At 42.0% G+C, this 24,598-nt stretch overlaps 1 protein-coding gene across 2 annotated transcripts in view; it reads left to right on the top strand.

Annotated features, from left to right (window-relative positions):
• RYK (receptor like tyrosine kinase) overlaps positions 1-24,598 on the top strand; it is a 1,372,566-nt gene that overhangs the window by 817,064 nt on the left and 530,904 nt on the right. The gene's annotated exons all lie outside the window — the stretch shown is intronic.

Raw genomic sequence — 24,598 nt, 5'->3', positions numbered from 1 at the left:
GCAGAGCGGCTACTTGGTCGTCGGTTCATACCTTCTCACGACATTACCGATTGGATGTGGCTGCTTGGGCCGAGGCCCAGTTTGGGGCTTCAATGTTGCGTTCAGGGATTTCCATGTCCAGCCCTGAGTGAGTACTGCTTCGGTACATCCCACCAGTCTATGGATTGATCAGCTTGATGATAGGGAAGGTAAAATTATGTATCATACCTGATAATTTTCTTTCCCTTAATCATAGCCGATTAATCCATAGCCCCTCCCAGATATCTGTATTGTTTGTGTTCTGGTTATATTTCAGGTTCAAGTTCAGCCTTCAGTTTCTGTTCACGATGACTTCGTGTTCAAGTTCTTCCAATTGAAGTTTCTTCAAGTTGAGACGATTTTGTGTTACAGTGAGCTGCTGGATTGATAACTAAATTATGCCGGCGCTCCCTCCCGCTTCGTGCGGCTGTAGGGTAGCTTTGTATCCCTCCCGCTTCGACGGTGTTAGGGTAAGCCAGCTCCTCCCGCGGTTGCAGTAGCAGGATAAGCTAGTTCCCCCGCGTCAGCGGGTGTGGTTTCCCGCCCACCGCCCCGGCGGTGGTGCGCTGGAATATTTCCCCTCCCCCGCTTTGGCAGTGGTGAGCTGGGCAGAGTGTACCTTTGCGGGTGTAATTCTTTAAGAGCTGAGTCCTGTGGATGGAGCTTTGATATCGACATACTGGGGAATTTCCGGCAGCACATGACCACATATAGGGAGGCAAAAGATTGCTCTCTATCTCCACCTGCTGGTAGATGGACACAACCCACCAGTCTATGGATTGATCGGCTATGATTAAGGGAAAGAAAATTATCAGGTATGATACATAATTTTACGATTCTGAATAAAAAAATGTTTTCTACCTTTGCTGTCTGAGCATTTAGTTTTTCTATTAGCTTTGGTCCCAGTGAGTCATATTTTCAAAGCACTTAGCCTTCTAAAGTTCCATAGAAACCTATGGAACTTTGGAAGGCTAAGTGCTTTGAAAATATGCCTAGTGTCTTCTGTTTTATGCAGTGACTTCTTTCCATTTGATATTTTTTCTCTCACCATATCCACCATCCTTCTGTGTCCTTATGCGTCCTGTCTACCATCTGTAGCCCTGTCCCTATCCTTTCTCCAGTTTCAACATCTGCCCTCATAGTGTTTCAGTCCAGCCCTTAAATTCAGCAATTTCCCCTCCATCCATATCCAGCATTTCTCCTCACTCCCCTCTCCTCCATCCATGTTCATCTACTTCCTCTGTCTTCCCTCCCCTCCATCCATGACCAGCATTTCTCCTCTGTCCCTTCCACTCCATCCGTGTGCATCTCCTTCCCTTGTCTTTCCTTCCCTCCATCCATGTCCAACATTTCTCCTCTCTTCCCTGCCCTCCACTCCATCCATGTACAGCATTTCTCCTCCCTTCCCTCCCCTCCTCTCCATCCATCCATCCATATCCAGCAAATTTCCTCTCTCCCCTGCCCTCCCCTCCATCTATGTCCAGGAACTCTCCATTCTCCCCTGCTCTCTCCTCCATCCACCCATATCCAGCAAATTTCCTCTCTCCCCTATCCCCATTCATCCATCCATCCATGTCCAGCAATTCTCCTCTCTCTCCTTCCTTCCCCTCCTCTTCTGTCCAGCGATCTCTTCTCTCCCCCTACCCTCCCCTCCATCCATCCATGTCCAGCAATTCTCCTCTCTCCCCTGCCCTTCTCTCTCCCCTGCCCTCCCCTCCTTTCCTGTCCAGCGATCTCTTCTCTCCCAGCAATTCTCCTCTCCCCTGCCCTCCCCTTCTCTCCATGTCCAGTGATCTCTTCTCTTCCCCTCCCCTCCATATCCAGCAATTCTCCCTGCCCTTCCTCAGCTCCCCGACAGTCCTCCTCTCCTCTCCGTTCCTTCCTCTCCCCCCCCCCCCCCCACCAAGCATTTAACCCTTTTTCTGTCCGTGGCAACGACGTCAGTAAAGAAGGCTCTGCAGGCTCGCCTCCAGCTTCTCCCTTCCCTCATCACACAGTGTCCCGCCCTCGCGGAAACAGGAAATGCATCATCGCAGAAGGCGGGACACTGTGTGAAGAGGGAAGGGAGAAGCTGGAGCCGGAGGCGAACTCGCAGTGCCTTCTTCCTCACTGATTACGTTGCTACCATGGAAAATAAAACACACGTGCGCGCGGGGGGGGGGGAGGAGGAACGGAGAGGAGGAGGGCTGCTGGTCGGAGAGCTGAGTTGGGAGGGAAGGAGCCCTGCGCTTGTGGGGACAGCAGGGGAAGGTCACGGTTGGGCTAGCCTCTTATACGGGGCGCCTATGCCATTTGGCGCAATGTTTGGAGCAGCTTGATCTCCTGAAGGCTCGGCACAAGGCCTCCGGGCTGGTGTCGGGCCTCCGGAAGCTTCAGCCTGTCAGATTAGAATTAGCTGCTATATATGATGAACAATTGCAGTTTCTTAATGCATGCTTGAAACACACTCACTATGAATGTAGTAATAAACCAGGTCGCCTTTTGGCTATTAATTTGCAGAGGGCTTGCAATGCTCTTTTGGGTTTTGCTTTTGACCCTGTTTTTCCCTTTATGTGCAGTATGCTGACTTGCTAGGTTCCAGCTTGATTTTTGCAAATTGTGTAGTGATTTTAGGATTTGCCGCTTTTGTATATATTTAAATTGTCCAACCACAGCAACTGATAAAATCTGTATCATCTAAAAACATTTTAGATTCTTTTAAAATCCTCAGCCTCTAATGGATTATCTGTACCATGATGAATTCTAAAAGTTGGCGTGGTTGGACTATTTAAATTGTTGACGTCTGTAGCTTCCCGGTACTATCTTTAAGCCAGTGATGGTAGAGTGCAATTCCTTGGATACGTACTGTTTTTTCCTGACGCAGCATGGAAAATAGCGAAACAAGGCGCTCTTGGTGAAGATTGGGCTGTGTTTGTCAAGGGGATCCAGCAGTGCACTGCCTACTTTGATTGGAGTTATATTGGGGGTTCCATGGAGTAACAGCCGGATATTAGATGAGCGGCAGTTCCAGCGACTAAGTTTTTTGAGGGCTGGCCATGCTCTTTTAGGTTTTGTTTTTGACTCTGTATTTTTCCCTTTATGTGCAGTATGCTGACTTGCTAGGTTCCAGCTTGATTTTTGCAAATTGACTAGTGATTTTAGGATTTGCCATTTTTGTATATGTTTAGTGTGATCATTCACTTACTCTTCTTTTCATATAGGTGCGGGTTTGTTTGTTTTTTAATCAGTTAATTTACTCCATGGGTGGGAGTTTTTGTTGCTGATTCTTTTTTCCCTCCTCTCTTTTCTAAACGGACCAATGATAATACCTTACTCCCATTTATGATAGTGGACTTTGTAATACTTTATGTATTTGTCCCTATATCAGGAGTTTTGAGGTCTTATTTGTTTAAAATTTTATAAAGAAGTTTTGAAGGTTATAGGTGAATGAGATACAAATTTTCAAACTATTTTTCAAGTAGCTTGAGATTTTATTGATAAATGGAATTCTATATTGAACAAATGTTCACTTGATCTCATGGCCAATTAATTGGAAAGTCTCCAGTCTGTCTTATGTGATGGCTTCCCCAAATGTAACACAATAGATTTTCCAGAATAAGTATTGCTTTTAGTTCATAGGTACCTAGCTGAATCCCTGAGATCTTCCCATCCTTTAGTAAACTTTGAGCCAAAGGTCACGGAAAGAACAAGAAAAGTAGGAGACAAGGGGCAACCCTGTTTAGTTACGCAGTTTATGGGGGAAGGAGGTGATATCTTCCCATTAACTGGGACCTGGGCATGAGGCCCCTGATCTAAAGCTTGGATCCTGCTTAAAACATTTCCGTCAAAATCATAATAACATAGGACCTCCCACATATAGTCCCACAAAACGGTATCAAAAGCTTTTTCAGTATCTAATCTAAGACAACATCCAAATTATCTCTCTGTGTTGTGTTCAGGGCTTCCACCATACTACTAGCATTAGGTACACCTGAGTGTTCCAGAACAAAACCTACTTGTTGGGAACCCACCAAATTTAGGAATGAATGATCCCAGTCTAGAAGCTATAATTTAGTGTAAATTTTTAAATCAACATTTATAAGAGAACTGGGTCTATGGGACTCTACCTGAGTGAAATCTCTGCTTGGTTTTGGTATAGTTATTATCAATTCTGTTTTAGAAGCATCAGAGAAGCTCCCACTCTATCTGGCCTTTTCAGAAACCACCACCAGAGTAGTGACTGTTTGATAACCCAGAATCCATTAGAAATCCACTAGAAGATCATCAGGGTGTGGTGTTTTATGTTAGTCCTGTGTTAGGCTATTTTCTTGCATTAAAAATGTGTTGGAGCTTAATGTATGTTACTAAAAAGGCTCCCAAGACTCCTTTTGTTTCCCATTAGTCTCACTTTAGGTGGTAAGCATATTTTCAATTTTATCAATTTTACACAATTTTTTCAGTATGCATTGTTGCAAATTTGTTTTATATATAACATGTATTTGTCATACAGTTACAGCAATTTAAAGGGTCCTTTTTCTAAAATGAGCTAATGGATTTAGCACGCGCTAATGATTAGTGTGCACAAAATAAGGGGCCCATTATATTCCTATGGGCATTTTATCATTTAGTGCTCCTTAGTAAAAAGACCCCTAGGTTATTTAACATTTTGTATTAATTTCATGATTTGCATGCTCATTTGTGAATATGTACTAATTGTTTATACCTTTATAATCAATATTATATAAATAATCTGTTTTATTTTTATATGCATTATCTTCATATGCTTCATTTATATTATATATGAGTGGGAAAGCACGGGGTACAAATGTAACAAAAAATATATATATTTCTAAAAGCAAAATATGGGCAACACCATCTGAAAAAACTAAGGGAATTACAATAATCTCTCATCCAAAAATCTCCTGTGGGCCTCAAAGTCAACAGTCGGCTAACACAAAGGGTATTTCCAAGAAGAAATATGCCACAATCGTCATTAGTCCAAAGATGAGCACTTAAGAATTTGATTAAATCTTGATTAGAAGGAAGTATTAAATTCTAAAATTCAAAATTTTGAATTTTGAAACAGTTTGAAAAATTTAGACTAATGGCAATTGTGGCTTATGTTTTCTCAGAAATAGTCATTGTTATCCAATTGTTGCCTCTGAAGTCCAGCATACATTATAAAATTGAATATCCCCATTGGGAGATTTTTGGATGAGAGATTGTTTATATTATAATCATTTTATCCTTTGTTTGTTTGTGGTGCTTGATATACCGCCTTTCGTTGACATTGGGCGGTTTGCAATAAAATTATAATAGACTAGAACAGTGGAGGAGTGTTGTAATGGTTTGCAAACCTGGGGAACCAGGTTAAATTCCCGCTGCTGCTTAATGGTCGGCAGTGGGTTGAGATCCAGGAGAACCAGTTAAATTCCCTCTGCAGCTCCATGTGACCCTGGGTAAGTCACAGAGAGGCATATTTTCAAAGCACTTAGCCTCCCAAAGTTCCATAGAAACCTATGGAACTTAGCCTCCCAAAGTGCTTTGAAAATATGCCTCTTAGCCCTCCATTGCCCCAGGTAGAATATATAACACTGAGATTGTGAGCCCATTATAGAAGTACTAAACGTGTATAGAAAATTATACTTGTTAACCACTGTATGCCTATGTGAAGGCCTCAGTGGTATATCAAATGCACTAAATAAATAAATTTAATTGCTAGGAAAGCAAATAGATAGAAGATAAGAGGGGTATGGGGAGTAAACCATTGCAGACACCTAGCCATACTACCTACCTCCATCCTGGTATCTAGGCACCACTGAAGGCCTGAGCGCAAAAAAAAAAAAAAGATAGAAAGTTTTTAGAGCATTCTTTAACTTTGGAAAGGATGCCTCCAATTGATTGTAAAGAAGTAGCTGGTTCTATAGTGTGGAACTAGAAAGAAAAAGGCTGAATGCCTTGTACTCTCTAAACCAGCCATTATGATTTTATGCTATGTTTATTCAACAGTATGGGTCTCCCTTTTTAAAAAGAAATGTTGGTTTGAAATAATTTATTTTTAATTCAAATCATTTTTTATTGTGAATTTGTCATTTACAAAGAAACATTAAACAAAAACAGAACAAGAACATAGCAGTGTGTCAATATAATAGTAGTAGTACAGTGACAGCAACAGCCTAAGTAAGATATAACTGTTATATATGCTCACAGAAGGATATAAAAGGCTTCCAAACAGTTACATGGTGATCTACATAGTTTTTTCAGCTGTATACTTTTCATATATGTAAAACAAACAGTATTCCACTATTGCTAAAAGGACACTTTTGAATTTTCTTTCCATTCAGATATCACTTTGATGGCAAGTCACATCAATATATCAAATAACTTCAAATGTCCTTTTGGGAGATCATACTTATAAAGGCTAACAAATTGTGAAATAATGATTTTATAAAAGAGGTCTACATTGGTTGGAATGATTTCATTGTTTCGAGTCCAGGTAGCCAGAAAAGAGCACAAGGAGCCTTCGTTGTGCTCATGGCAGATTTGCACAACCAGCAATTGTTAGACAGGGAACTATTGGCTCTAGTTTGTTTTATAGGTGTCCATAAAAAAAAAAAAAAAAAACAGAATGGCTGCCAATGCTAAAGGCCAGTTAACTTTAGACCACAAAATATTACATGGATTAATCGATAGTTCAAAGCGAACATCCATTGGCAGTAAATTTTGCAATGCCTTGGTAGAAGCAGGATGTTTATGAAGCAATTTATACAATCTACATTTAGGTTTATCTAGGCACGTGGATCTGACAATAATTGTAAAATATCAGGGGGAGATGAATTAAGCTGATTATAGTTTAGTTTATCAACTAAGCTGGAATGAAGTAGAAGGTAGTGGACGTATTGCGAGGAGGGCAGTGGATATATAGCACATAAGTACTTAAAAGATCTAAAAGAGCCTTCATGAATGACATCTTTTAAATAAAGAATTCCACATTTTATCTATATAGACCAAGATATTGTTTTCTTCTTTTCAATTCGAAATGCATGGTTATTCCAAATAGGGGAGTTAAGATTATTGACCATTGACTTCGGAAGTTTGAGATCTAAGGGTCCTGTTTACTAATCCACACTGTAAGCGTGCTAACATTTTAGCGTGCACTAATGATAGAGACACTCATTATATTCCTATGGGTGTGTCTAGGAGCACATGCTAATTTTTAGGATGCCTACAGCATGGCTTAGTAAACATGGCCATAAATTTCTAATTACTAGAAGTAAGTCATTTATAATAGAGTGTCTATCATAATCTTTTACATAAACAGATCACAATTTACTCTGCAAAGTAAAGCGTTTGACAATGTTTTGTCCAATGAGTAACCATAGCGGAGAATTCTCCGGTATTACATCAGAAATCCACCAGGTGGTACCACGTAACAGAAAAGCTTGGTTATATTGTTGGAATATTGGAAAATTTATACCACCTGATTTTTTCCGTAACTGCAATTTCTGTAGAGATATTCTAGCTCTTATTTTTGTTCCAGAGGAAACTTGTTAAGATTTTGTTTAGTTGTTTAAAAAAAAATAATGGGAAATTGAAATGGAACCATGCTAACTGTATACATAACTTACTACTACTTATCACTTCTATAGCGCTACAAGGCATACGCAGAGCTGTATACCATACATGAAAAAACAGTCCCTGCTCAAAGAGCTCACAATCTAAATAGGACAGGCAAACAGACAGAACAACTAAGAGGTAAGGGAATTAAAGAGGTGAGGCTAGGGAGGAAATGACATCACCGAGTGGTATGGATGCCTGAAAAGTTAGCTCCGGTGGCCCCGCGGCGAAAACGGCAATAAATAGAGTTTAAAAGTCTGGCTAGAGAGTCAAACTTACCGAGAGTATAGCCTGGAAGACAGCGGAACGATAGCGCATGAGCCTGTCCCAGTCTGCAGTGGATCTTAAGCGGTTTGCTTTTGTTAGTGACGCAACAACGCCATAAAACAAAATGGCGGCCGTGCAGAAAATGAAAGAGTCAGCACAAGCGGAACGCATCAGACCCCAGGAGACCTCGCTGGAACAGTGAACGGTAGCGGAAGCCGCGGAAGGGGATCAATTAAGCCTGCATGTCTGACTACAGAACATCAGTGCGGACCTTAAAGCGTTGTGTGCGGAGGTGGCGACAATGGGAGCAGACCTATGGGGTGAAATCCGAGAGCTGGGAGCACGCTTGGAAAGCACAGAGGTGCAGGTAGAAGCTCACAGTGAAGCCTTAGACACGCTAGACCACCAGATCGCGGAAATGCGGAGCACACAACAACAGTTGCTGGACAAAGCAGAAGACTTAGAAAATCGGGGGAGATGCAGCAATTTACGATTCTGAGGTCTACCAGAAACATCAACCTACCAAGACAGCGAACAGGTGGTCCAAAAAATTGTGCGTGAACTGTTTGCTCTTAGTGGAGCCTGAAACAATAATACTGGAGAGGGCGCACCTGGCGTTGGGACCCGTTCGCAACAACAAACCCAAAGATATCATTGCGTGCTTCTCTAGTTATAAACTCAAAGAACAAGTGCGAAGATGGCGCGTCAAACCCAGGATTTTAAATGGGACTCGTATGCCATTGAAATATACCAAGATTTAGCAGCGGCGACATTGAGACGGAGGGGGGAACTGAAACCCTTCACAAGGCATTTAAGAGACTTAAAGATTCAATATAGGTGGCGACATCCCTTTGCCTTGGTGTTTTATAAGGATGGGAAAATGCACCAAATTCAGTCTATCACAGAAGCACGAAACATCTGCCCGGAGGCAGTGGAACCCGAGAATCGTCAGGAGGCCAATTCTGGAACCAGGCCCAGCCCCCACCCCCTCCCGCCAAAGTAGCAGTGGGTGGGGAAGGGTCCAAAGAGGCTACAGCGTCAGCAATCCTCCACACGAGTCACCTGAAGAGATATAGGTTCTTGTCCTGGATTTATCATTGACACATGCGATACAGTTGATTTTGAAGTTATATATGTTGAGCCACTCTCCAGCCTTGGATAAGAGGTAGCTCGAGCTATGTTTTTGTTGTGGGGTACACGGGAATGGGCTCTATGCTACTCCTTCCTCTCTGATTAGGCAACTACGGGGGTTTATAGTGGTGTCTAAATTACTTAAGGATAGCAGGGGAAGGGGGAGGGGATTTCTCAAAGGGAGGGGAGGGGAGGGAGCGACTCCAATATGGTACAAAATGCGAGTAAGATACAGGATCATGACCAAAATTACTGGGGAATTACAGGGGTGGATCCATAATCCTTAAAGAAGGATGGGTGATATTAAATGTCTGTCACTTAATGTCAGAGGATTGAATATACCTAGGAAGCGACAGCTACTATTCCGCAAACTACAGCGACTGGGGGTGGACATAGGACTGATACAGGAGACTCACTTAAAACCAAGATATGAATATTTATGTAAACATAAGAGGTTCCCCATTATCCACTTTGCCTTCAACACTGACAACACAAAAAGTAGAGGTGTCTTAATAGCATTTGGGGGCGGTAAACCCTGGGAGATCAAGAAAGTAACAAAAGATAAAGGAGGGAGGTATCTGTTAGTAGTCTTTACATTAGCAGGGCGCCTCTACACAATGGTGAATGTTTCTGGCCCTAACACAAAGCATGGAGACTTCTTTACAGAACTAGACCAATTACTGACCAGACACATAGAGGGGTCACTGATAATAGGAGGGGACTTTAATCTTACATTGAACCCGCATCTAGATAATACAACTCGCAACACAAATTATGCTAAATACGATAGGAAACAATTCCATGAGTTTGTGACATGCTGGCAACTTATAGACTATTGGCGTAGGGACAATCCCACTCAGCGGGCTTATATATATTTTTCTACGGTACACCAGTCTTCCTCCAGAATTGATATGTGGCTAGGGGACACCTCCATGCTGGGAGCAGTGGGGGAACATGCCATCCTTCCCTGCACTTGGTCAGATCATGCCCCGGTGCTGGTTCAACTCAAAGGATTAAGTCTCAATAGAATGCAGCAGCAGTGGCATCTAGATGATGCCTTGTTAGTGGATCCAGCCAATGTAACTCAGATAGAACAGTATATTAAGGAATACATTCAAATTAATGACAATGGGGAGGTCTCTCCAACAGTGCTATGGGAGGGCTTCAAAGCAGTGATACGAAGTCAATTGATAGTTTTGAGGTCTAGGAGGTGGAGGGAGAGAAGCGCTAAAGAAACTGCTCTCCGCCAAAAATTAGCGCACACTGAGAAGCTACTCCAAGAGGAGAAGGCTCAGAATCCCTTGGCACTCAGAGGGCAGGTTCATGAACTTCACACTCAGCTTCACGAGCTAGAGCTAGTAGACATAGCAGAAAAACTACAGAGAGTGCGTCAGGTACATTTTGAGTTTGGCAACAAACCTAGTAGACTCTTAGCTCATAAATTAGCGCAGCATAATAGTAGGAACATGATAGGTGGATTTAAAGATGAAGGGGGAGTAGTGCACTCAGATTCAGATTTCCTCGAATCAGCTTTTAGAGAATACCATAAAACTTTATATAATATTGAAGGAGGCTGTAATGATGGGGAGATAGCGACCTATTTAAGGGATATAGACCTCCCGAGATTCCCTGAAGTGGCTGACCAAAAATTAGGGGAACCAATCACACTGGAGGAGGTACAGCAGACGATCAAGGGCATGGCCTTGAATAAAGCCCCAGGGCCCGATGGGTTTACAAATAAATTTTATAAAGCCTTTGGAGGGTTGCTAGCTCCTTTGTTGCTAAGGTTTTTTTAACTCATTGGATGAGACTACAGGACTGCCACCTACTTGGAACCTGGCCACAATCACGGTTCTGCTCAAGCTGGGCAAGGACCCCCAGCAGTGTGGCTCTTACAGACCTATCTCATTGCTGGGAGTAGACTATAAGATCTTTTCAAAGATTATGGCTACTAGGCTACAAACCTTCCTCCCACAGTTAATACATGAAGACCAAGCAGGCTTTGTCCATGAACGCCAGACATTTGACAATATACGAAGAACATTGCAAGTAATTCAAGGGGCTCAGATACTCCAATCGCCACTCTGTATATTGTCTCTGGACGCAGAGAAGGCATTTGATCGGGTCCATTGGCCATTCCTCCTTGCAGTGTTGGAAAGGGCGGGCATCGGGGGGGGCGCTACGTGGAATTGCTACCTCTTATTTATAAGACCCCCGACTGCAGCAGTGAGAGTTAATGGGACACTGACTCAACCCTTCTTTTTACACAGAGGAACACGGCAGGGTTGCGCATTGTCACCTCTGCTGTTTGCTCTGGTGATGGAACCTTTAGCAGCCAGAATCAGAGCAAACCCGAGAATTAAGGGCCTTAGAGGGGGAGGCATTGAGACCAAGATACTCCTCTTTGCAGATGACATCCTGCTCACCTTAAAAGATCCTTTGTCAGCTTTCCCGGCCCTAGGAGAAGAAATTCACACATATAGGTCACTATTGGGCTTTAAGGTTAACTTCAACAAGTCTGAGGTATTAGATATAAATCTATCTCATACTACATTAGAAACCCTGAGAAAACAATTCCCTTATAGATGGGCTAAAAGGTATATCAGGTATCTGGGAGTTAACATAACTCGACAGGTGGCAGATTTATTTGAATATAACTTCCCTCCTAAAACACGAGAACTCTTTAAAGAGCTAGAACAGTGGGAAGGTTTAACATTATCTTGGATGGGCAGAATTAATGCTATTAAGATGATAGTTCTCCCCAAGCTGTTGTACTTATTTATGGCTTTACCGATTGAAATACCAGATACCTTCTTCCGAGGTCTACAAGGCAGAGTATTCTCATTTATTTGGAAGAAAAGGCCATCAAGGGTAAACCGGGAGACGATGTATCAATTCCGAGACAGGGGACGTATGGGGGTCCCCTCATTTCAGGGATACTATTGTGCGGCCCATTTGTGGTTATTAGCGATGTGGCTCCAGAAATCGGAGAAAATCTGGGTGGATATAGAACAGAGCTGGCTGGAACCATATCCACTTAGGGCCATACCGTGGCTGCCAAAACATACACTGAGAGAATTAATAAAAAGAAGTCCACACATTATTCAGTGGCCACTGGCAACCTGGTATAAGATTAGGGACCAATTTTTCCCGGAGCGCACCTATTTTAAGCATACATACCTTAGATTTGCCCCCCAGTTCGGCACAGGAAGCCCAGATACCGTGTACAAAGAATGGGAAGACATGGGATTGTGCGAATTGGGGCAAATGAGCGAAGAAGGTGCGCTCCCTTCATTTTCAGAACTCTGTGGGGAGCATGGGCTGTCCCCATTACAGGCATTCCATTACTACCAAGTACAGGATTTCATTAAACACATAGCAGGGGAGGAACTTGAACTTACTGAGACACAATTGGAGAAGGGAATGACAAGTGGTGGAGGCAGAGGGGGTATCTCTAGGATATATAAGACCCTTCTATTCCGGCAATACCCAGTAGAATATTACACGCATAAATGGGAACTAGCAGTGGGGACTACATATGATCCTAGACAATGGGCGAGAGCTTTTAAATCCTTGCTTAGAGTGTCGGTATCCAGCGCACTGGTAGAAAATGGACATAAGATGTTATACAGCTGGTAACACACCCCTAGCCGATTGGCTAAGATGTTTAGGACAAGCTCTGCACAGTGCTGGCGGGCATGTGGAAATGAAGGTGACATGCATCACATATGGTGGTCGTGCAAACATGCATGCCAGTACTGGGGACGTATTGTGGATTTTGTATGCTCAGTGACTGCTGTGAAATATCAGATGAAACTGGAATATTGTCTCCTACACTTTAGACCACAGGAGGTTCAACGATACATACATCAGTTTGCTACCCAGGTGTTTGTAGCGGGTAAGCTGGTATTAGCGGCATCATGGAAAAAACCCCACCTGCCAGACATTTCAGCAATGCTGGAAAAATTGAACTATATTCAACTGATGTCCAAACTCACTGCATTGAGCAAGGGGCGTTTGGCCCAACACCAGAGGACATGGGATTTGTATACTACTCTAAGAACGCATAATGCCAAGCGAGTTGCTCGGGGGGGGGGGGAGAGGGCGAGGGGAGGGGGGGCAGTTTCAAAAGCAGACACTGGGTTTATATCTGTATTATGTGCCATTTACAAGTTTATTTACCAAATGTTGGAAATATGATTGAATCTTGTTTGTATAAGGTTATGAAAAAAGCATAAATAAAAAGTAAAAAAAAAAAAAAAAAGAGTAGTACAGGGCAAGTGAGTAGTGGTTAGGAGTCAAAAGCAGCGTTAAAGAGGTGAGCTTTTAGCCTGGATTTGAAAACGGCCAAAGACGGGGCTAGTATATGCTTGTTTAAAAATTATTGATGTATATTTTGTGAATGCACAACGCCTCTTCGTGAAAAACTTCACTGGCTCCCTGTCAGAGTAAGAATCTATTTGAAAGTCTACACATTAATCCACAAGATTATCCACGGTGAATCTCCGGACTATATGCTCAATCTGATTGACCTTCCCACCAGAAACATATCTGAAACTTTGTGAACTTACCTCAACCTACATTACCCTAATTGCAAAGGACTCAAGTACAAAACCTATTATGGATCCAACTTCTCCTTCTTAGGCAGCCAACTCTGGAATGCCCTCCCTAGACCCATACGATCAATCAGCGATTATCTACCCTTCCAGAAATCACTAAAAACCCATTCAAGCAAGCCTATCCAAATGACCCTAACTAACCCTATGAACCCATCTACCCAACACATATTCAGAAAACAAAGACAATGACCCCGATTATGTCTCCCACCAAATTTCCCCTTATCTATCTCATGTCCCATCCCGCCTCCTCCACCCCTCCTCCAATACTCACCTACCCTTTGCTTATGCCTCTCCTACTCCCTTCACCATTCCCCATCTCTACCTATCTCTTTTATTCTGCTATAATTAACTCATTTTTTTTCTATCAATACTATGTAATCCATATTATTATGTAAGCCGCATTGAGCCTGCCTTGAGTGGGAAATCGCGGGGTACAAGTGTAATAATAAATAAAATCAATGCTAAAATGAAAGTAAACTGAAAATTAAATCTAAAAACCATAAGGATCCAGTTATGAACGTCCATTTACAATGGAAACTGTCATTAGCAACATGAATTAGCTAAAAAGGGAATAATAGGAAAAAATAGAATAGACCCTGTCCAATATAAACAGAATTAATGCTAAGCTAACAATAAAACAAAATATGAGCCCATAATGTCCATAAATAGCAATTGTGAATCTCAAATTAATTATCTCCTGATTTGCTTGGTTGTATTGTGCTAAAGTTTCTAGTACTAAGATGTCTCCAGTTGTGATTCTAAGTCCTGGACTTTACTGAAGACTGTAATATATTTCAGGAGAACCCAAGATGAATGGTTCTCAAACTTGGTTGTAGTAGAGGTCAAAGTCACAACTTCAACTTTAGAAAGGGTATACATTCTATGGTCTAAGTCTCTTATGTTCAAGGAATTGGGGTTTGCAGAATATCCCCACTTCTGGCTTGCGTAATCTGGATGAAGCAAGACAGATATGTTATTTTTAATTTAAAATGGTCGTTAAATAGTCAGGATGAGAAAATAAAAGTCATAATTATTATGTAGAAAGTTAATCTTTCTGAAGAATTTCCAGAAGATCATGTCACTCGGTGTAGGTTCACAATCGTAGTGGAGTGTATAGATGGTAATACATGGGAAATGGCATGCAGGTTTTAGAAAGGATGAGTCTGCAAAGTATTCAAAAACAATAGAATATCCAACATCATAGCCCAGAGGGCATAAATAAATGACATCACGTGAACAAAGAAGTTTCATTGTGGAAGGTGACATGGCCGGGCCTTCTCTAGCTTGCCATAAATAGGTCGAAGGAGTGGAATGGAGGCTGTAGACCAGAAATTGAATTAGTAGTCTTCACCTGCGTCGACTACTTTTCCCCAAGGGTTGGGCCCTCAGGTGCTAGCGGCCTGCAGGACTTAAAAAATTGAACTGGTGGACAAGTGATGCTACAACAGACAGAGTAGAAAAACAGTTTTGGAGGCCGTACCTTGCGAAGGATGTAAAAAGAATTGAAGCGGTGCAAAGAAAAGCTACGAGAATGGTAAGGGATTTGTGTTACAAGACGTATGAGGAGAGACTTGCTGACCTGAACATGTACACTCTGGAAGAAAGGAGAAACAGGGGTGATATGATACAGACGTTCAAATATTTGAAAAGTATTAATCCGCAAACGAACCTTTTCCGGAGATGCGAAGGAGGTAGAACGAGAGGACATGAAATGAGATTGAAGGGGGGCAGACTCAAGAAAAATGTAAGGAAGTATTTTTTCACAGAGAGAGTAGTGGATGCTTGGAATGCCCTCCCACGGGAGGTGGTGGAAATGAAAACAGTAACAGAATTCAAGCACGCGTGGGATAAACATAAAGGAATCCTGTTCAGAAGGAATGGATCCTAAGGAGCTTAGCCGAGATTGGGTGGCAGAGCCGGTGGCGGGAGGTGGGGATAGTGCAGGGCAGACTTACACGGTCTGTGCCCTGAAAAGGACAGGTACAAATCAAGGTAAGGTATACACAAAAAGTAGCACATATGAGTTTATCTTGTTGGGCAGACTGGATGGACCATGCAGGTCTTTTTCTGCCGTCATCTACTATGTTACTAGCTAAACTTTAAATGAGTCAGAGGCATAAAATCTAATAATGCCTTTGTGTGTTCTATTGTAGTAACAGGACCAAGTAGTAACAGGTAATCAATATGAGCAATGGATGTCGGGGAACGATTGCTGAGCAGGGGTAGGCTGGCGCTTCTGATTTCTGGGCCGGTGTCGTGGGGGGTCGTTGCACTCAGCCGCATAATGGCCACGACGATGGCAACGGAAACATTCAACACTGGCTCGGCAATTAGGACTAGCCTGTGGGGGGTCACAAGAGCAGTTAGAATCCCTAAAAGGGTTCCGTACCTTGGGGAAGCAACTTATGTTGCCACCTTTATATGGCTGTTGATTATGGGGTCTGGCATTATGAGTAAAGTTGTCAGGTGGGAAAGGAGCTGGAGCTCTGGTATTGTGGCTTGTGTTCTGAACACCATGACCGGACCGGTAATTATGCCTACACTCAGGCATAGTGACCAAATTTGCTGCATTGCCAACACTGAACGTTAGAATGACGTCCGTTGGGGCAATGGGAGCTAGGATAGTGGCTAGACTGTGATGGGTTAGTCTGGGTGGGGTATGATGGGTCAGGGTCCTGGCAACCAGGGGTGGCTTCTACAGGAGGTCACTCAACAGGCAGCTGTTTCAGATGGACCGTACCTTTCTGCCTCGCCTCACCCCATGCTTGGAACAAACTCCCTGAGCCCATACGCTGGGCCCCCTCCCTACCCATCGTCAAATCATTGCTCAAAGCCCACCTAGTCACTACATCTCTTCTCAGGAAATCTCATCTACCCCAACTTGACATTTCGTCCTTTAGATTGTAAGCTCTTCTGAGCAGGGACCGTCCTTATTCGTTAATTTGTACAGCGCTGCGTAACCCTAGTAGCGCACTAGAAATGTTAAGTAGTAGTAGTAGTGATGGTGGAAATCCATCTCCTGATAATTTGGTGATGTAGACCATAGGTAGAATCCGGTGTGTAGGTTCTAACAAAGTAAATTAATCTTTAGAGAATTTTTACATTAAAAGTACCATTTCGAGGCCAACAAACACCTGCCCATACTTTATTCCATTTATACCAGGTATTGCAAAATTTAATAAGATTCTTGCGGTCTCCTGGAAAGTGACTTATCACTTTCTCAAGAGGCAGCGTAATGAAATGGTAAAACACTTATATATAGGTTGTGGCAAACTCTACTAACAAACCTAGTCCTATAAAACACCTATTTCACTATACACCTATTTCACTGTTATTTCAAAAAGAATTCTTAATATAATGTTGAAACCCAAAGACAAATAAACACCAACTCTGAAGCGTTACCACAACTAACGTGGCAACAATCAACTGGTACACAGGGAGATCGTTTAAATCCGACCAACGTCTCAGAATTCAAAAAACGACTCAACCCTCTCTGTTTCCTGACTCTGCGTATCTGGGTAACCAGACTGAGTCAAGACTCTGCGTATCTGTGTAACCTCTGCGTATGTTAGTTACCAGACTGAGTCTCCACAAGGGTCCGCGCTGTGCAAATCTTATCTAACTATATGACTCAAATGTCCATTATTCCCTAAACTATAGCTAACCATATCACCAATATCCCCTAAACTATATCTAACTATATCTCCATTATTCCCTAAACTATATCTTCTATGACCCAAATATCTGTTATGTATCTACTATGACTCAAATATCTCTTAATGTCTAGACCTCATATAGCCTCTCCAAAGAACTAGGAAATTCCCTTACCATCAAAGTACTTGTACAAGATTTTCACTACTCACAAAATGCGATGGTAAAGGACTCCCCGTAAGTTGGAGTAACCAAAGACCAGCATTTACTCACAACCCAAAATAAGTGTTAACTTTAACATGGAGTAATAAAGAAAAGAAAGTTTTAAATGTAAATAGGGAGTATACTTACCCCTCTTCTCGTTCCTAAGTTTTCGGATTCAGAAACCCCTGGTACCTCACCGTCTAGGAACTCTAGGGTCAATCCAGACCGACTGCAAAAGGTGAAGGTGACTGGATGCAAGAGAGGTCTAGTACACGGGGTATGGCCCCACCATCCCGGGACGGTGGACTCGACACGCAAAACAAAACACCTCACTAGAGAAAACCCTAAAACGGGCTTAAATCCAAATGCCTACATTTTTAGTTACTGTCACCCACATATGGTTAACCTATAGGCAAGTATTAGTTCCATTGTTGAGTGTAAATTGCCCCGCACACAGGTATCAGTAAATGCCAATTGTACTAACTTATTTAAGACGAAAATATTGAAATAGAAAAGGTATAGAGCATAGGAATGGGATTTAACATTTCCGAAATTTAGATGACTAAATTAAGCAGGGACCTTTCACTAACCTCCAGCTTTTAACAGCAGAGCATGGCCTTATATCTGTATGTCTATGTATATGAAGAAAAACTTTTGGGGCAATTTAAAGGCACAATTAAAGGGTACTAAAGAATACTCAGTATTGATAATTCCTATATTAAGGGAAAAGTATCTAACTTTTAAAACTGAACTAGCAAGGCTTCTTGCAACACAGGAACAGCTGTTTCCTAGCGCTAATGAAACCAGGTAATGGGCTAGATTACCAAGCATAGCATCTTTGCTCTGAAAGCCCCAGAAGCAGCTTTACAAACAAGAGTAGGAGCAGAACAGAAGTTTTTTCCTTTTTTTTTTCCTTAAAGCGTGCAGTCAGAAAGTAATTTAGCAAGGGCAAGAATCAAGTTGGAGATTTATAATTAAAACTCTGTCAGTATGAAAAAGGGGAAGTGAGAGAGAAAAATATGACGCAAGTAAATTAAATACTAGCAGTCATCTAGGCACATATAAAGTTAAATAACACAAAAACAGAGCAAAGTTATAAATAGGAATATGAAGAAAAAAGTGGTAGGGCATCAGAGGACGTGCAGTGCGAAACACAGCGAACTGTCCTCTGTTAGAAAACAAATGACAGATGACAGTCTTGGTAGAGGGTATTAAAATACTTGTCACTTGTGACTTGGTCAGTCAGTCAAGTGTAACAAAGAGTCAGAAGTTGGCAGAAGAACACCAAAACATGATTAGGCGGAGATGAGCTGGCAGAAGAAACAATGACAAGTATAACTAAATTTTAATAAATTAGAACTAAAGGAGAGAAAGTAAGTAATTGCAAGCACAGTTCTGAGACAGATAGCAAAGTGGAAGGAGAAACAGGTACAGTGCACTGTGAGCTCTCAGGAGCTAGAAGTTAACAGAGGAACAGAGATAGAGTGCATTTTGGTCAACTCAGATTCAATAACTCAATCCCCTCTTTGACCAAAATGAGTAAGAGAAAGAAAGAATAGAAAACAAGCATGTCCAACCAACGGAGGGACGTCACCAAATGAATTAATTCCTGGGGTTATTTCCAGTCCCCGAGACACCCCCCAGACCAAATGGAGGTATCTCGAGCACAGGAAACTCCCTAAGGCTGCTTTTAATACATTCACCTTGTATATCTGAACTCCTTACTTACCAGAGCCGTGTACTAGCTCATAAGTAGCCAAGAACACATACTAAATATAGTTAAGAGTATAAGAAGGTATGTTTTATTTCTTAGGCATCAAGTATGATTACAATTAGCCATTAGTCTGCAGATACAATTTACAGAACACCATATGTAATGAGAAATACAACTCAATTGGTTATGGGAATATAGTTTTCTGGGTCTGAGTCTTTAATGTTATATTTCACCACTCAAAGCCAATTAGTAAATATAAAAGACTCAATTGATTATCTGTGAGAAAGCAATTGGATTAATTTGCCAATTCAAATACCGGTCATTGGGTTCTCGCAGGAGAGAGCAGCTTAACTATCTCTCTAACTTGAAGCAGGAAGTATGCTAATTTTTATAGGTTTACTCAGGATATGGGTAATATCACAGTAAGCACATCTGATTAGATCTATGTTAATGTCATGGTTAGCACTGATTGGCTTATGCTAATAAGTAGCTTCAAATTTTAAACATGTTCTCATCCTTAGCTTGCTTAACCACAAACTTAAGCAAGACCCTGCACCTGGCAGTACTGACCACAAACCCTTCCTTTCCCACCATTTTGCTGAACACAATGTCACTCTGTCAGTTAGACCCCCACCCTTGTGATTTCCTGTTGTTCTCTGCAGTGCTCCAACACTGGAGGTCAAGTCAGAGTTACACAGGCCTGCAAGCTTTTCTCTCATTTTGGAGCCTGAACCAAAGTCTCAGGCCTGGGCTGTCAAATAACAATACATTAGGTAGCTGGGGCAGGTATCCAATTGACAGTGAGTGTTGGAGAACCTGTTAATCGCCTGGGTTAGTGTATCGACAGTGAGGAGAGTGAAGTTTGACCAGGGGTATTCACCAGGGGTTGGGCCCAAACCATCGAGGAAGTTTTCGATGTCTGATGGTAACGTTTTGCGTAGCTTTGCAATTTTTTCATTGAAGTATTTAGCAAGATTGTCTGCAGATGGGATGTTATTATTAGTTGTGGTGGCCACAGTTATATCTAGTAGTTTGTTCACGAGTTGGTATAGTTTCTTCGTGTCTTTGTAGTACGGCCATCTTTTAGTTTTATAGTATGACCTTTTGGTCTATCTTATTTAGTATTTGTATTTTCTTTGTATTTGTTACCATGCATTGAGTGTGTATTCATCTTTTATTTTTTTTCCATGCACGTTCAAGTTTCCTGTATTGTGTTTTTAATTTTTTCAGTTCTTCGTTGAACCACGGTATCGAGTTATGTCTGCGTGAGGTTGTTCTTCGTAAGGGCGCTATTTAGTCTAATATGTTTCTACATCTTTTGTCCCATTCTGAGAGGTAGTATATAGAGTCCATTTGTGCTGTCCAATCATTATTTTATATCTGTTGCCAGAATATTTCTGAGTCTATTTGGCCTCTTGTTTTGTGGGTTATGTATTCTCGTATGCGAAGAGAACCCCTTTTACGCCATTTTAGGGATAGGTTTAGTTTGTAGTGGTCGGTCCATGGTGTTTCCGGCCATTTAGTTTTTGTTATTATTAGGTTCTGATCTGTGGACAGTTTGTGTGAGATGAGGTCAAGTGTGTGTCCTTTCACATGGGTTGTTTGCATGTGTGGCCATTTAAGATCCAGTAAGTGAAGGAAGTCCTTGCATTCTCGTGCATTGGTAGAGTTTGGGTCTTCTAGGTGAAGGTTGATGTATCTTAATACTAGTATATTGGAGTTAGATACACACGTATTTGAAATTAAGTCCATGAAGTTTGGCTGGCTTTCATTCCAATTGCATGGTGGTCTGTAAAACAGGACATAACTTAGATGGTCGAGCAAGGTTTTGTGGTGGATTCTGATTGAGGCTATTTCGAGTTGGGTTGTTATGGACTCGACAGTGGTTTCGATGGTAAAATGGGATTGATATATTAGTGCTATGCCTCCGCCTCTCTTTTCCTTTCTGGTCCAGTGAGTGATTTTGTATCCTGGAGGGCATACGTTTAGGATTATAGGGTCCTCTTGATCATGGATCCAGGTTTCAGTGATGAAGAGTAAATCAAGTTTTCTGACATGATCCAGTCTGTTACTATTGTTGCTTTGTTTACCGCGGATCTGGCATTAACTTAGCCTACTTGAATTTTTTGGCATGGGTCTTCTGTGTTCGGTGTTATGTGGACTTTTGTCAGTTGTCGTTTCTTAGTTTGTGTGGATTTTTTATGATCTTTCTTTCCCTTTTGTTGAAGTTGTCCGTTTGTTTGTGTTCTTCCTTCGTTTTGGTTGTTGTCAGTGTGGTGAGGTGTGGTGTGTCTGTTTAGTCTATGATAATTATGTAGTATGGGTATGGTGTTACTTTCTGTGAGAGGGGTGGTTAGTGTTAGGTGGATCAGCGATAAGGAGTAGATTGTTAGGGGTAGTTTGACGATATTCATTATGGTATCAATTCACTTTGGGCTGCAAGTAGGCCGTGTTTGATAGGGTGCATGGTAGGACGTTGTTTTTAGTGATGGAAGCTTGTGTTTTGGTCTTGTGTGATTTATGTATTTTCGGCTTGCCTTGAGCTATTGAGATCAATAGTTGCTCCGGTCCTGTATGATATGGTCACCATCAGTATCTTTGAACCTCATAATTCCAGCCCTGGTCATCCTCCCTCGACCAACCTATCTGAAGAGAGTTGTCCCCTATATTTGCACCATTTGCCATTTTTAATCTGCTGTCCTTTCTTCATTTTACTCAGCTTTATGTGATATTGTTCCTCTGTTTGCGATCTTCTGTATTTTGCAGGGCTTTTTTTTGAGGGGTACTTGGAGGTACTGAGTACCGGCACCTTTTCCATTGTCTGCTAAAATTGACCCATGGTCCCCAAGTTTTAATGAAAGAGCTCAGGCTCTGCACACCAATTCTGCCTTGTCATAGATTCTGTGACAGGTTGCAGAGGGCCTGGCTATTGTGGGGTGGATCTCTCAGTGATCACCCCATCCCTGAAGGGTGGTCTGGCATTTGAGTACCGGCACGTTTTTCGCTAGAGAAAACGCACTGGTATTTTGTAAACGATACCTTTTTTTTCCTTTATTTTTTCACTTCTTTGGAGAACTATATTGGTTTCCGTTTCCTCTTGCTTTTACTTAACTCTACTTTTGTAAAGATCTGTTGCCCTATTTATAGTTCCTTTCAATTTAACCCACTGTCCTGCTTCCTTTATCTCCTCTCATTCTGCCAGCTGTTCCATTTTGTCAAAGTCTGTGTTTTTGAAATCCAGGACTTTGAGTTTGGTATGACAAGACTCCACTTTTGTTCTTATATCAAGCATAGTTTTCAGTGATCCTTGCTGCCAGGTGGACCCCCACCTGGACATTAGGCAGTCCCTTATTTGTCCTGTTTGTCCTGATTAGATTGTAAGCTCTTTCAAGCAGTGACTGTCTCTTCATATTGAAGTATACAGTGCTGCATACATCTAGTAGCGCTATAGAAATAAGTAGTAGTAGTACTTTCAATGTGTGAGTATTATTTATTTATTTGGATTTTGCTCACGTCTTTTCAGTAGTAGCTCTTACATTCAGGTATACTGGGTATTTCTCTGCCCCTGGAGGGCTCACAATCTAAGTTTGTACCTGAGGCAATGGAGGGTTAAATGACTTCCCAAGATCACAAGTAGCAGCAGTGGGATTTGAATCGGCCACCTCTCAAGATGGGTATTCTAACCAGTAGTCCACTTCTCCACCAAATTAATAACAACCCTTCTCAGGTTGGTTTCTTCTCCATTGTCTACATAGAGCCCCTTGTGGGCTCTGAGAAAGGGTCATGAGTAGAACTGCAGCCATCCACTATCTTTCTGTTTCTTTCTACGTTTGCAGATGCAAAGGGGCATTTTCAATATGCTGTCTAAATCTGATTATGAACCTTTTTCTGAAAACATCCAAAAATCAGGTGACAAACATACTGATTTTCTAACCAGAAAAACGTCTATCTCTTTGTTTTGAAAATGGCAGTTTCCTAGATGTTTTGTGCTCAGTGCATTTTTCATCTGTGACCATTTTCGGAGAAGGTGGGGGGGGGGGGGGGGGAGTCCAAGGGAAAAACATACAAAAGCAAGCTATTGGGACGTATAAGGGGATCCGCATTCTTAGTAGACTGGCCACATAGATATCCCAGCAGAGCAGTGGGGCACCCTAGGGGGTGCTGCAGTGGACTCACATAAAAGGTCCTTGGTACACATCTCACTGTTACCATCTTTGTATTGTATAGGGAACCCTCCAAAACCCACCAAAAACCTTTTGTTTACCATTACAATACTACTACTACTTATCACTTCTGTAGCACTACAAGGCATACACAGCGCTGTACACCATACATGAAAGAGCTCACAATCTAAATAGGACAAACACACAGACAGACAACTAAGAGGTAAGGGAATTAAAGAGAGGTAGGGCTAAAAAGGGACATGGCAAGTGAGTAGTGGTTAGGAGTCAAAAACAACGTTAAAGAGGTGGGCTTTTAGCCTGGATTTGAAAACGGCCAAAGACGGGGCTAGACAATAGCCCTTATGCCTGCAGGTGTCACCTATGTGTGGGTATAGTAGGTTTTTGGTGGGTTTTGGGGGCTCACACTTTCCATCACAAAGTGGGATATGGGCCTGGGTCCCCTTCTCTACAGTGCACTGCACTGATCACTAGACTACTTGAGGCACCTGCTTGCTGCTCTAATAGGACTGGCCATAACATCTAAGGCTGTCATAGAGGCTGGTATATACTGTTTCTTTCACATCTTTAGGGTGAGAGAGGGGGTCAGTACTGCTGGGGGATCATGCCTTAATCCCTCTAGTGGTCATCTCATCATTTAGGGCACCTTTTTTGTGACTTAGTCGTGATTGAAACATTTAAGTTTTAGCCCTGCTCATTTTTGCTTTGTTCCATTATGGCAGAAAAATATCCAAGTTTTAAGAATTCCCAAACCCCACCACCAGTATGCCCGCGACACATCTCCTTGTGATTTGGAGGCACTGCAGATGAACTGGATAGAAAAGCATTGTAAAAACATGTTTTGAAAATAGCAATTTGGATGTCCATCTGCCACTGTGTACCATTTTTTGAATGTTTTTCTGTTTCGAAAATGAGCCCCATAATGCTCCAGTCCACATCAGGTAGATTGAAGTTAACCAGTGTCAACACCTCCCATTTCTGCCCCAACCTTGCAATGTCATCAATCAAGTCTCTGTCCAGCTCATTTGTTTGAGTCAGAGATGTGTAGACTACACCAGTGTGGATGAGAGTACCATCTTCTCTTTCCTACCCAATCCACAGGTCTTCCTCTTTTCCCCATACCTGATGCATTTCTGCTGCTTTTATATTGTCTTTTACATAGAGAGCTATTCCTCCTCCTTTCCTGCCATCTCTGTCCTTTTGAATAGGTTATAGCC

This window comes from Microcaecilia unicolor, chromosome 10 (genome assembly GCF_901765095.1).
Source record: "Microcaecilia unicolor chromosome 10, aMicUni1.1, whole genome shotgun sequence".
Lineage (NCBI taxonomy): Eukaryota > Metazoa > Chordata > Amphibia > Gymnophiona > Siphonopidae > Microcaecilia > Microcaecilia unicolor.
This window is presented reverse-complemented; position numbering and strand designations above follow the sequence as displayed.